At 39.1% G+C, this 13,752-nt stretch overlaps 1 long non-coding RNA gene across 1 annotated transcript; it reads left to right on the forward strand.

Annotated features, from left to right (window-relative positions):
- Positions 1 to 846: 846 nt before the first annotated feature.
- LOC311288048 lies at positions 847 to 12,220 on the forward strand. The gene is made up of 3 exons (XR_014626866.1): positions 847 to 910; positions 9,073 to 9,234; positions 11,479 to 12,220. It is a non-coding gene; the product is annotated as an uncharacterized lncRNA (long non-coding RNA).
- Positions 12,221 to 13,752: the final 1,532 nt, after the last annotated feature.

The following is a 13,752-nucleotide window of genomic DNA, read 5'->3' on the forward strand; positions in this document are numbered from 1 at the left end:
CAGATATCCTGATGCACAGTGACAGTGCATTGTTTTCCACTGAATATTATGTCTGTCACGGTGTGGTGCAGGCAGAAGAAGAGTCAAAAGTTCCAATGCAAACTTTCTCACAATGTAAATCAAACTAGTACATAGAAGACAGGCAGAGGGTTCTCACACTCACACTCTCTCACACACTCTCTCTCACACACTCTCTCTCACACACTCTCTCTCACACACTCTCTCTCACACACTCTCTCTCACACACACACACACACACACACACACACACACACACACACACACACACACACACACACACACACACACACACACACACACACACACACACACACACACACACACACACACACACACACACACACACACACACACACACACACACACACACACACACACACACACACACACACACACACACACACACACACACACACACACACACACACACACACACACACACACACACACACACACACACACACACACACACACACACACACACACACACACACACACACACACACACACACACACACACACACACACACACACACACACACACACACACACACACACACACACACACACACACACACACACACACACACACACACACACACACACACACACACACACACACACACACACACACACACACACACACAATATGATGTAGATGGGACAAAGACTGACTGAACAGATGGCACTTAAATACAAACACAGATGAACACTAATTAACAGAACACAGGTGATACAAATGATGATGATGACTAAACAGGTGACATCTGAACTGATGATGACAGTAACCATGGATATAAAGGAGTGGCGGGAAAACAGAACAAAAGGAAGACATGTGACTAATGAAAACAAGACTCAGACAGAAACATAACTGTGACAATGTCAAACTGTAAGTTATTTATTTATTTGGCTACCTAGGTCTTTGGTAACTAAAATATGAGAAACAGACTTATGATTTAGCCTCTTTTCTCCAAATAACTCTGAATGCTTCATTGCGTCTACAATGTTATTTATAGTCCAATGTTATGAGAGTCCAATTAGTTGTAGATTTTGGTTTAGTCCACAAAGTCTGTACTCAGTGCCAGTCTCTCTTCATGTCTCCTTTTTAAGCCTCAGTGGGAGTCTATTTGATGACAAGTGTGCTTCTGTGCTGTTGTGTGTTATTAGGATAGAAAAACAACTTTGATTGAGTGTGCTTCTCCATTAATGTAACGAAAACACCCACCTTATATGTTCACAACTTCATTTAGGCCTGTGTGTGCATGAACATGGGTGTCTCAATTTGGAACATCAAGATATGACAATTCTCTGTGTCTCTCTTTCTGCTGTCTCTTTCTATTATTGCTAAATTTGATCCTTTTTTCTACCAGTTTACAACTGCCAATTACTTACACACCAGGGAGTCCTTGTGATAGGAAAATTCCCACAGCAGTACAGGGTTTTTGATGTTATCAGTCGGAGCTTACATCTTTGTTGTGAAAAATCTATCTTCTGTCTCTGCTTTTTAACTTTCATTATCTCTTCTGTGCCTCTGCTCTGATCCCCTACACTCTCCAGTAACCACGGATTGCATCCTTATACGGAGAGAATAATATTCTAATATTACTGCAGCTTTCTTTCAGCAGATATTCAAACTTTACAACTTTGCAAATGTATTACAACAATAAAAACTTCTCCAAATGTGTCTACTGTAGATATATATTTAATTTGCACAGGGTTATTATTGTTAACTAAAACTAAAATGAAAACCATAAAAAAAACGTTTTCATTACTTGAAATAAAACTGAAAAAAACCTTAAGCTTATTTCAGCCAACATAAGACAACATTTCTCATTTTTGTTTAAGTTGAAGTACTAAAATGTCTCAGGTGACGTTTGTAGGGGAATGAGACGATGTGTCATGGCTTTGGTGCTATGGAACTCTTTCTGTCTAAATTAAAGGTGCTATAAGCGATCTCACGCGTTTTTTAGGCTAAAACATTTTTTTTCACATACCGCACACATCTCCTCACTATCCGCTAGCTGCCTGTCCCCTGAACACACTGTAAAAAAACACGGTCTCTGCAGACAGCCCATGCGCCACAAACTGCAGCAAAAACAAACTGAGCAACAAACAGAGCGACCCGCACCACGAAACATAACAAACTGTTCCAGCCAATAACCAACAAGAATGATGTGGGGGTGGGGTTCGGGGGTTAGTGCGCGGATGAGGAGGAGGAAGGGTCTAGCTAGCCTCCGTTTTGTTTGATAATAATTCAAACATCAACAAAAGGGTTACGCCAACCGAGATCGCTTATAGCACCTTTAAGTTAATTTACACAAAATATAAATGTGGAATAAATAAAATAAATATGTTTTTCTCCAAAATATGCTTGCCAAAATGATTAGGACCCCAACAAATTCTAATGAGTAGGGGAGAGCTGGGACAGTTGAAACACTTTTCAGATAAATGTTGTTTTCTAAGATAAGGTTACAGATAGATTTGTAAAAAAAATGTTTTTGTGATCAACAACTCACAAATGTGTTCTCTTAGTATCATGTGTTATTCGGTACAAATATAGAATGATTTAAGTAAAATTTGACTTTGAACAGTAGTTGTGCTTTTTCAATCGTCCCGCTCATTGCAACACAGGGGTGGGACTATTCATCTAATGCTTGTTTTTGTGAACAATACCTGACAAGTAACTTATGTACTGTTACAAACATATTTTGTAATTTATTTTAATTTAAAGGTTCATATTAACCATTTTTGATCTGTCGCCCAATAAACAATAGGCGATAAGCCTATGCGCATTTTGTAATCTTTCTAATAGGCTATTTTGACGAAGACAGACAAATCCGTTTACAATTCATTTTCTTACATTTCTTCCTTGAGTCATATTGAGTGTTTGCTAGTTGAATAGCCTGTTATTATGAAGAAAACGATCTTAATAAAATGCATAATGTGCTTGTATACAATAAATGAGTGCATGACAGGCTACAGCCCTCCAACCTCCCACCACATTTCCCTCTTATAACACCATGAACCACTATTGCTCCATTAATAATTGACTATGGACATTGCAAATACAATCTGGATCATACCTGCATTACTTTTATTTCGTGTCATTTACAACGTAACGGCGTTGCATGCTCGTAGTTTCTTTTGCACTTGATCAGTGAGGCGATACAGCGCGCGCCGCTGCATTTGCGCGTGCAATTGAGTGTGCGCTACAAGAACAGGACAAGAAAGTCAGTTTTTCTGAGGTGAAAAACTTTATTTCAGCGTACACTTATGTCACTGCCAGGTAGTTCCTATTATGCTGGGTTATCTGAAGTAGTCATGATTCGCCTCTCATAACATAACATGCTCTGAACACGCACGTGTTTAGTAATAAGTACTTAAGTAATAAGTCATGACTTCCTGGTTCACTGGACTCTAAATATTATATGACACACAGGCCACATTCATATAGTCATCCATCACTATGGGAAAGACCTGAGAATACAGTGACATGTGACAAAAGGTTGTTGAGCTGCACAAATCATGAAATGGCGATAAGAAAATTGTTTGGAATACTTATTTCAAATAATTGAATAAGTTGAATAAGGGCAATAATGAAGAAGTTTAAAACAACTAGAGATGGTAACAATCTGCCTGGAAGAGGACGTGTGTCTATATTGGACCCACACACACCGAGGATGGTTTGATTTGCCAAACAAACTGTAAGGATCAAACTTTGAGAATTGCAAATGGGTCTTGTTGGCCACTATGATCAAACCTCACCCATATAACCACAGCTTCTTTGGCAAGGTTGCAATAAAAAAGCCTTTGGTGACATTAAATAAAAATCTCATGCACCTACAAAAAACATCAGAGGTAGACAGAAACATGGCAATGTAGAAAAGTACCTCATCCCTGCTGTGAAGTATGGTGGTGGGTATTTAATGCTGTGGGGCTAATAGTCTTCCAAAGACCCTGGGCAATTTGTTGGGATACACTGTATCATAAACTCAATCAAGTACCAGCAGATATTAAATCAACACCTGACTGACAAAGCAAATCTAAAAATAAACAACCGAGTTGTTTACTGACCACAGAATGAAAGTTTTGCCATGGACATAGCAGACCCCTGACCCTAATCCCATAAGAAAACTCTGGGATTATCTGAAGAAAAGAGTCCACAAGCATGGCACTCTGAATCTGAAGGATCTGGAGAGAACCCTTCAGATTGGGTCCTGAATACTATCACATTTACATTTACATTTAGTCATTTAGCAGACGCTTTTATCCAAAGCGACTTACAAATCAGGACTAAATTAAGCGAGTCATCATGAAGAGGCAAAAGACAACAACGCAAGAAGTGTTCAGAATACGAAGTTCAGGCATTATTCAGAGTAGCATAAGCATGATAAGTGGGATTTTAAGGGAAAGGTTTTTTTTTTTTTTTTTTTTTTTTTTTTTTTATGAGTTTAGGTGCTCATGGAAGAGATGGGTTTTCAGCTGTTTTTTGAATGTTGTCAGGGATTCAGCATTCCGGATGAGGGTGGGGAGAGTGTTCCACCAGCATGGAACTGTGAATGAGAATGATCTGGAAAGTGATTTTGTGGCTTTCTGTGATGGAACCACGAGACGTCGCTTGTTGATTGATCGTAGGCGTCTGGTGGGGATGTAGGCTCGTAGGAGTGAGTGAAGGTAGGAGGGAGCTGAGCCTGTGATAGATCTGTAAGCAAGCGTCAATGCCTTGAACTTGATGCGAGCAGCGAGAGGTAGCCAGTGCAGAGAGATTAACAGAGGGGTGACGTGGGCCCTCTTGGGCTCGTTGAAGACAAGACGAGCTGCAGCATTCTGGATCATCTGAAGAGGTTTGGTAGCACATGCTGGAAGTCCGGCCAGAAGAGCATTGCAGTAGTCAAGCCTAGAAATGACCAGGGCCTGGACGAGGAGTTGTGTTGCGTGCTCAGTTAGGAAAGGCCTGATCTTCCTGATGTTGTGCAGCGCAAACCTGCATGATCGAGCTGTCTTTGAAATGTGATCTGTGAAGGTCAGCTGGTCATCAAACGTTACTCCCAGATTTCTGACCGACCTTGATGGGGTGATTGATGATGAATCAAGCTGGATGGTGAAGTCGTGCTGTAGAGACGGATTGGCAGGGAGGACGAGCAGCTCAGTCTTTGCCAGGTTGAGCTGCAGGTGATGTTCCTTCATCCATGTGGAGATGTCTGCCAGACAGCTCGAGACCCGTGCAGCTACTGTGGGATCATCTGTGAGATAGGATTCAAACCAGTCGAGTGAAGTTCCTGTGATGCCCAGTGATGAGAGGCTGGACATAAGGATCTGATGGTTCACGGTGTCGAAGGCAGCAGACAGATCAAGGAGAATGAGGAGTGAAGATTTGGAAGCAGCTTTTGCAATCCGTAGGGCTTCTGTGACCGACAGTAATGCAGTCTCAGTTGAATGCCCTTTCTTGAAGCCAGATTGGTTGACATCCAGCTGTGGTGATGTGTCGTTTGAGATCGAAGGAGGCTAGTAGAGAGGTGAAGTCTGTTGCATGTGGTTTTTCGAGATGAATGTTGAAGTCACCGAAGACTAGAAGTGGGGTGCCGTCCTCAGGGAAAGAGGACAGCAGCACATCCAGCTCCTCTACGAAGTTACCCAGCTGACCTTGACTACAAAGCAACGCTGACAATAACAGGAGAGCAGAGTATTCCAGAAAACACACAGTTGCGCGTTTCAGTCGAGCCTCTTGTCGCTCGCTTGTCCAACTATCAATAAATATCTGGTAGCTATATATCTGGAACCTGCTCTGCCAAAGCACCCATCTGCTTATCTAGATCCAAGCCCTCAGAGTCCCTCCTTCTGGTCCGAAGACTTCACAGAGCTAGCTTCAGGATCCAGAATGGGGTCCTCTGAGTCAGCGGAGAGTCTCATCCATCTCAAACCCCGCCTCCATTTACATTTATTCATTTAGCAGACACTTTTATCCAAAGCGACTTACAAATGAAAACAATAGAAGCAGTTAAACTAACAGTAGGACAACAATATGCAAGAGCTATGACCCTTCTCAATTTAATCTAATGCAGTACATGTAATTTTTTATTTATTTTAATAAATAGATATAGAATAGAAGACAAAGTGTTAGTATTAATGGATCAAGTGCTGCTGAAAAAGATGTGTCTTTCTTGAAAATGGCTACAGACTCAGCAGCTCTGGTTGAGTTTGGCAGATCATTCCACCAGCAGGGAACGGTCAAGGTAAAGGTCAGAGGAAGAGATTGTGCCTCTTTGAGATGGCATGGCACCCCAAGATGACGTTCACTTGCAGAGAGCAAGTTTCTGGATAGCACATAAGTCTGAAGTAATGAGTTTAGGTAAAAGGGAGCAGAGCCAGTGGTTGTTCTTTAGGCAAACGTCAGTAACTTGAATTTGATCAGTAACTTGAATTTGATGTGAGCGGCAACTGGCAACCTGTGCAATATTGTGAGGAGAGGAGTGACGTGTGCTCTCTTCGGCTCGTTAAAGACCACTCTAGCTGCAGCATTCTGGATCAGTTGCAGAGGTTTGACAGTGCAAGCTGGAAGAGCAGCCAGGAGAGCATTACAATAGTCCAGTCTGTATAGAACAAGCGCTTGGACAAGGAGTTGTGTAGCATTCTCTGATAGGAAGGGCCTGATCCTCCTAATGTTGTACAAGGCAAATCTGCAGGACCGGGCAATTCTAGCAATGTGGTCTGTGAAGTTCAATTGACCATCAATTACAACTCCTAGGTTCCTGGCTGACCTTGGAGTTATGGATGACAAACCTTGCTGAATGGAGAAGTTGTGATGAAGTGTTGGGTTGGCCGGGACCACAAGCAGCTCTGTCTTTGCAAGGTGTAGTTGAAGGTGGTGGTCCTTCATCCAGCCAGAAATTTCTGTCAGGCAGGCTGAGTTGCGAGAAGCTTCCGTCGGATCATCAGGCCTCCACCAACTCAACCTGCGAGCCCTATGACCAAAGTCATCATGCTGCCTCAGCAGCTGTAGGACCCGAACCACAGGGCGCAGGGGCTCGACCCTCATTCCTCGAGAAGAGGACCGAGCGGGATTGGAGCTTATGAATATGAAATCTTTTACAATTCGAGGACTGACCTGGCATGCTCCTCTCCCATATACATTGCACATATCAGAGACAGTCATCCGCGGTAATATAGTGGGGACAAGGTGACACACAACTTAAATCTTGACCCTGACAGGTTGACAGATATAACTCCTGACTTATTTTTCACAAACAAACAAGACAAAGTGCTCAACAGACATTGGGCTTCTGAAGACAAAAAGGCGGTCTATGCGCATTTCGGTCTACGCTACATCCTCACCCATACGTTCATCCAATCAGAATGTCATGTTTAGACACGTGCTTCAGACACCAGCTTACACAGAAGCGTTCCCATAGTGTCAACGCCTTGATGCAGCATCGAGTTCCAGTCTAAAGGAAACTGATTGTCACACTTGAAACATAAATATGGTCCACATAACAGCTTACTCTAGCCATGAACTGCCCACAACTACATGGATTCAACATTTGCATGGATAGAGACCAATCACAATTTATTTTCTTTTTACATGTCATTTAAGGATTATCAGAAATTATGATTCCATAACTTGAGAATAGACCTAGTATGTGGAAATAATATTTTTCAAATAATTGTACAGTAAAACAATTGTCAACTGTATGTAGAGTAGATAATTATAATTTCTGTCCATCAGAAAGGTGGAAAAGATTATTTAGATTATCAGACATAGAAAATAATTCAGAATATACAGTTCTACTTGTGTATAGTTTACTTATAAGTGCCTAAAACACACTATGGGTATCTCCTGTTTGCTTGGTGAGAAATCAATGAAGTCTACATGGTCTATGCGGGTGCCATCTGAGGCTGAAACTTAGCTATAGCTGGCAGTGAATGAAGCAGATGATTTGTTTGTATGCTATAACTGAATGCCTATTATCTCCTTTATTATTATTATTATTATTATTATTATTATTTTATAATGTGTAAAATATATATAAGGAAAATATAGCACATAAAGAACCTAAAACCACACTAATGCCCTTCTAACTGGAAGTTTGAGCACTTCCAGGGATGGCTGTCTGAAGTCATAAAAGTTATGGTGTTTAAGGGAGTAAACAGGAAACACAGTTGAACATCACCACCAATCTTTGTTCAAGAGAGCGGAACAGAATCATGGCAGAAAGGAATGGTTGGTAATTAAAAGCACCCTCAGTGGCCGCAGTCGCTATTACTGTAAATTCCTCAGTGCGCAGCGGCCACAGCATGTGCTGATACAGTCAGAATGTTTTCTTCTGGCCAGCTGAAGCTCCATCAACCCTACATTAGCTGCTCATTTTCAACAATCAGATATAATGCTACGGCTCTCAAGCATACAGTATCTGAATCACTGAAATGAACCACACAATATTTATTAAAGTCTGAGCAGAATTTTATGTATCCTAAATAAGTGATTTAATTTTTTTTTTTTTAAATAGATTTATATTAATTTTGATTTTTATTAATTATTATTAATAAAAGAAAAAAATATTTTTATTAGTAATTCTATTTAATAATACTAAAACTATTTATAATAATTTAAAATGACCTTCATCATTACATAAAAGTTAGTAATCCTTTAGTACTGAAAGCTGAATAATTGTATGAATTTACAATTTTCCAGGAGTCAAAATGTATCACATTCAGACTGTAAAGTGCTTCATACATATTTAGCTTTGTTTCTTTGTTTGTTTGTTTGTTTCTTTCTTTCTTTGTTTGTTTGTTTGTTTGTTTGTTTGTTTGTTTGTTTGTTTCTTTCTTTCTTTCTTTCTTTCTTTCTTTCTTTCTTTCTTTCTTTCTTTCTTTCTTTCTTTCTTTCTTTCTTTCTTTCTTTCTTTCTTTCTTTCTTTCTTTCTTTCTTTCTTTCTTTCTTTCTTTCTTTCTTTCTTTCTTTCTTTCTTTCTTTCTTTCTTTCTTTCTTTCTTTCTTTAAATGCAGGCTTCATGGAAAAAGTAATAGTGCATCCATTGTTTTGAATTTCTCCAGACAACAACGTGGCTTATCTGGGAGCTGCAGTACTGCTACAAATGCAACATGTTTGGCCCACCTCACTGGAAACTAAATGGAATATTTAGGATCTACCGGAAAACAAAATTCCATATCCCTCATGTTTGCCAAAATCTGTTATCTGCCCTCAACCTTGCAAAGGTAACTGACTGATCCACCCCAGGACTTTGGGTCCATACTTTTACTTTCTGGCACAGCCTAACAAAAATAACCACTGGAATTATTTACTCTACTGAAGAAGACCATTGATTCCTGGCTTCCTCTGTTACACCCAAATAGTCCTCTTAAAGGGAGGAAATGCCCTTCAGTGACCCTGTTTTCTAACTTTTAGAGATGCAGTCCTCTTACGAAAGGCCATAGCATTGGCAGATGTCATTCCATCGGGAAAAACAAATGGTAATGGAAGTGGACACAGAACCTTATTTCATCAAGTGTATGTTCCTGGATCAACATTTTTGTTGATCCTAGAGCAACATTCCAATCAACCAATCAGATTTGAGGGACTTGTGGTAACACTTTATTTTACAGTGTCCTTGTTACATATGTTACATGTACTTACCATAGTATTAACAGTAAATTATGCATAATTACATGCAACTAACCCTCAACCAAATCCTAACCTATACCCTAACCCTATAGTAAGTACATGTTGTTGCTTAATATTACTCAGTACTTAAATATATAATTACACTGTAACAATGACACCTTAAAGGGGTCATATAATGGTACATGCACTTTTACAAGTTGATTGTACTGAAATGTGTGTTATGATAAAAATCCATCCAGTGGTCTTTTTTTAATCTCCTTATATGTTTTCCCCCATCTCAAATCGAGCCGTCTGACCGTGTGACGCCACACCTCTTGTTAATTGACAGAAGCGTTTCAACACAGACCCGCCCTGAGCGAGCTGTCATCATAGTCCGTCATTGTCATAGACAGTAAAAGAAAGGTCATTGTTGATACGCTGGAGCAGAATGGCGTCTAAGCGATTGTGTTGTTCTGTTCTTGGGTGTAATAACGAACACAGCAGTCATTTTGATGTTCCTAAATCTGAACCGCTGATGACGCAGTGGCTGAGTTTTGTTTTTGAAGGGAATATTCCCCACTATCAACTTCAATTCTTTCATGTTTGCGCGAATCACCAGACTGCTTTATAAAGGAGGGTCAGTTTAAAGCCTGCTTTTGCTAAGAAGCTGCTCCTGAAAAAAAGGATCGGTACCAACTATTCGTGTTCCTGCTGCACCTCCAGAAGAAGTGAGTGTAACGTTTTATTAACCTTTATATTAAACTTTGCAAATCGCTTGCACGCTTCACGATGAATGCAGCAAAGGTTTACACTCAGGGTACATTAAGGTAATGTTTTCTATGTACAACTTTCTAAATAAAATTCATATTCCCAAGTTTATAATGAACGCGTTATGGTTATTGTGTTATTACAAACTGTGTATGCACAGAACAGAGGGGCGGGGTGAGCAAAGCTCATAATCATTTAAAGACACATGCACTTAAATACATGCTGAAAACAGAGCTGTTTTTGACCAGGTAAAATGAGTGTTTTCTTACAATACTAATGAGAATTTTTAATTAAAGTGTATTACAAACTTTTCATTTAGACCCTAAAGAATCATAATAACTTGTACAAAAATGGCATTATATGACCCCTTTAAAATAAAGTGTAACCGGACATGTTTACAGATTATGTCAAGTTTAGGCTTACAACCAGGGTTAGGTGCTTCCACATCTGTGTTATTCACCTATCAGTTCCCTCTGATAAGGTTAGGGTTAAGTTTAGGGGTTCTCTTTGATATGGTTAGGATTATATTTTCAGACAGGAATGTCGTTCCAGAATCAACAAAATATTTTGACCCAGGAAAGCGTCTAGCTCGCCAATATCAGGACGTGCAAAGTAGACCGTGCTAATACTAAGCTCAGCTGAACCTGTGGCCAACTACATGATGGTAGAAATGAAGGAAATATATATAACTTATCAGTAAGGTGAACCTGGGTTATCATACAGCATCTTATTTTTTTATTTTATTTTATTTTTTTATTAAAGTGAATAAGCCTCAGTTTCTTGCAGTGTCAGATGCTCATACTCGAAGCCATTTTGTTTACCCATTAAGAGGGTAGAGTTTCTGAGTGCTGCATGTTAAGGTGATCATTTGTTAGTGGTGCTTAAATCGGAAATTTATTTACAGTCTTTGTGGGAAATTGGAATCTGTGTAATTAAAAATAATGAGAGGAATTATCGGGAGATGATTTACCGCTATGGAACGTTTCTTGTCAGTAGGGTTTTTCATTTTGGCTTTTGCTAAATGTTGAATTAATCTTCTTCGGACAACAACACACTAATCACACACTCTCTTTCTCATTTGGCGGATTTAGGTCTTCTCTGGCTGTCGACAGAAAGTATAGATTTTATCAATGCGGTCACATGGATTAATCTTCAGCAATTGGATTACAAGGAGAGAACAAGGCCCTCAATATGAAGACAACCAAAAAAAAAAACTCTTTAATTGCATTACTGCTGCAGAGAGTCTGCAATTAGACGGCTGTCTGTGGAGAGCCGGCTTGACTTTTATTGGCTAAGCAAATCTGATGAAAGTTTGCGGTTTTGACCTTTTTGGTGCATTAAGCAAGAACACAGGGCAGACCACAGCAGATAAGATGAAAAAGAGGGGAGCAGAGAAGAGAGAGAAAGACATAAGCATAAAGAAAGAGGCAGGAGAAAGTGTTATCAGCACTGAATATCTATCTGTATCAGGAGCGCTGGGAGAACAGAGTGCGGAAATTCAGAACAGGTCATCTCTCTCTCATCAGTGGAGGATACACAGACTGGAATAACTCAGTTTAGGAGGATGTCCAAAACACAAATAAAATAAAATATAAGATATCCTGCAGCTGAATTCATATAATTCATCCTCAGTTTAAATAGTCTTATCTTGGGAAACACAAGACATTCTAAAGATCTGCAATTGGCTATCTAGTCTCCACTATTAAAGTTTCTTTATACAGCTTTATTCAAATGAATTATAGTTAACAGAAATTCATCAAATACATGTGTTTGCTGTTTGGTCTTACCATTCACGTCTCCTTCAACCATCAGCATAATCCTAAAAAATGTACAGGGAAAGATGGGCTTTATTTTGTTTATCAGAAATACTGACAATTAATGCAATTCAAACAATTCATTACTTTCTAAACATTTACTTTCTAGGCCTGATTGTACTCATAGCAAACAAATTCAAAGTGATTGTTAATTAAGAGGATTTCATATAATTATTAAAGACAAATGCTAATTAATAATAGGCCTAAATGTATTTAGCCCAAAAGTCAATAACCTTGAGCATATACATCTTTTCTCAAATGCAGTCAGCATGTTGCAGCAATTCTTAACTAGAAATCATTCTTAAGGAATGTTAATCTTTTTTTGCAATTACCACATACATTTTCAATTACTGCTCCACTTATGCAATTCTGATTCACACAGTTTAAATTATAAATCAGTGTAAGTCTTGCTACTGTTTGCCTAATGTGTTTTTGAAAATCTGTCTTGAAAAGCAATTATACAATCTGACTCCAGTGCCTCATTTACGCACACAGACCCTCTGCAGGGGAGAGTTAAAGCATTGGTGACCCACTACCTTTGCTTGTTGAGGACACATTTACTGTAAGCAGAGATGGAGAGATCTTTCACCTCCAGGCTCCCTGATTTGTGGCATTTCAGTACAGTTTACAGTTCATTTGTATTAGTAATAGTACATGCTGGAGTTTCTACTTTAAACACATTCTCGCATGCACCACCGGACCCTCTCATGTTGGTTGTCTTTGAGTTTTCTTCATGTTTTTCTTTATGCAATGTTCTCCCTGTCTCTTCCAGTCTGCGTTCATCTCTCAGTTGCAGAAGCTTGTCATTTTCTCTCCTTCATTCGTTATTTTCTGTCCCAAGATTAGACAAACTGAAGCAGAATAAAGCCTCTAATCTCCTTTCAGGCACTTAATTCCTGCTGTCTCCTGCTCATGTCTGTTTGTCTTTCAGACTAATTGGTGTCGTTCCCACTTTTTTTCTTTATAAACAAATCATTAAAACCTTGTATTTTCTCAATATAAGGTCAAGGGGACATTGTTTCATTTGTCCTGTAAGATTACATACTGTGTGAGAAAAGAGAGAAAGAATCAGGACCCTTCAGTCATTCGAGAAACTCTGCTTCCTAAACCTCCCTAACATACATTTTGCACAGTGTATCCCAAATGTCATGGTGAAAATAGAAACTAGATGAAATAAAATTTCCTTATCTTTTTTTTGTTGTCATTTAAAATACTGAAATGACTGTCTGCATGTTTATTTCTGATCTCAAGATTCAGATACAGTGTGTGGGGATTCCTTTTTTCTTTTCTTTTCTTTTTTTTAAATATGTACTCCAGAATGTAGTTAACCCTGTAAAGCCTAAGTCAGTCACAGTCAGAAAAATCTTCTTCTTTTAAATGATGGGGAACCGTGGAAAAAAATGGAACTGTTAATTGAACCTTTAGACAAAATATAAAAGACATTTATTTTTTCTTCTTCTTTTTTTTAAAGTTTGCAAATATGTTTTTTTGTTGTTGTTGTTGTTGAGCATCATACATCAGCTTTTATGGCTCCTATGATATAGGATAATA

This window comes from Rutilus rutilus, assembly GCF_951802725.1.
Source record: "Rutilus rutilus genome assembly, chromosome: 3".
NCBI lineage: Eukaryota > Metazoa > Chordata > Actinopteri > Cypriniformes > Leuciscidae > Rutilus > Rutilus rutilus.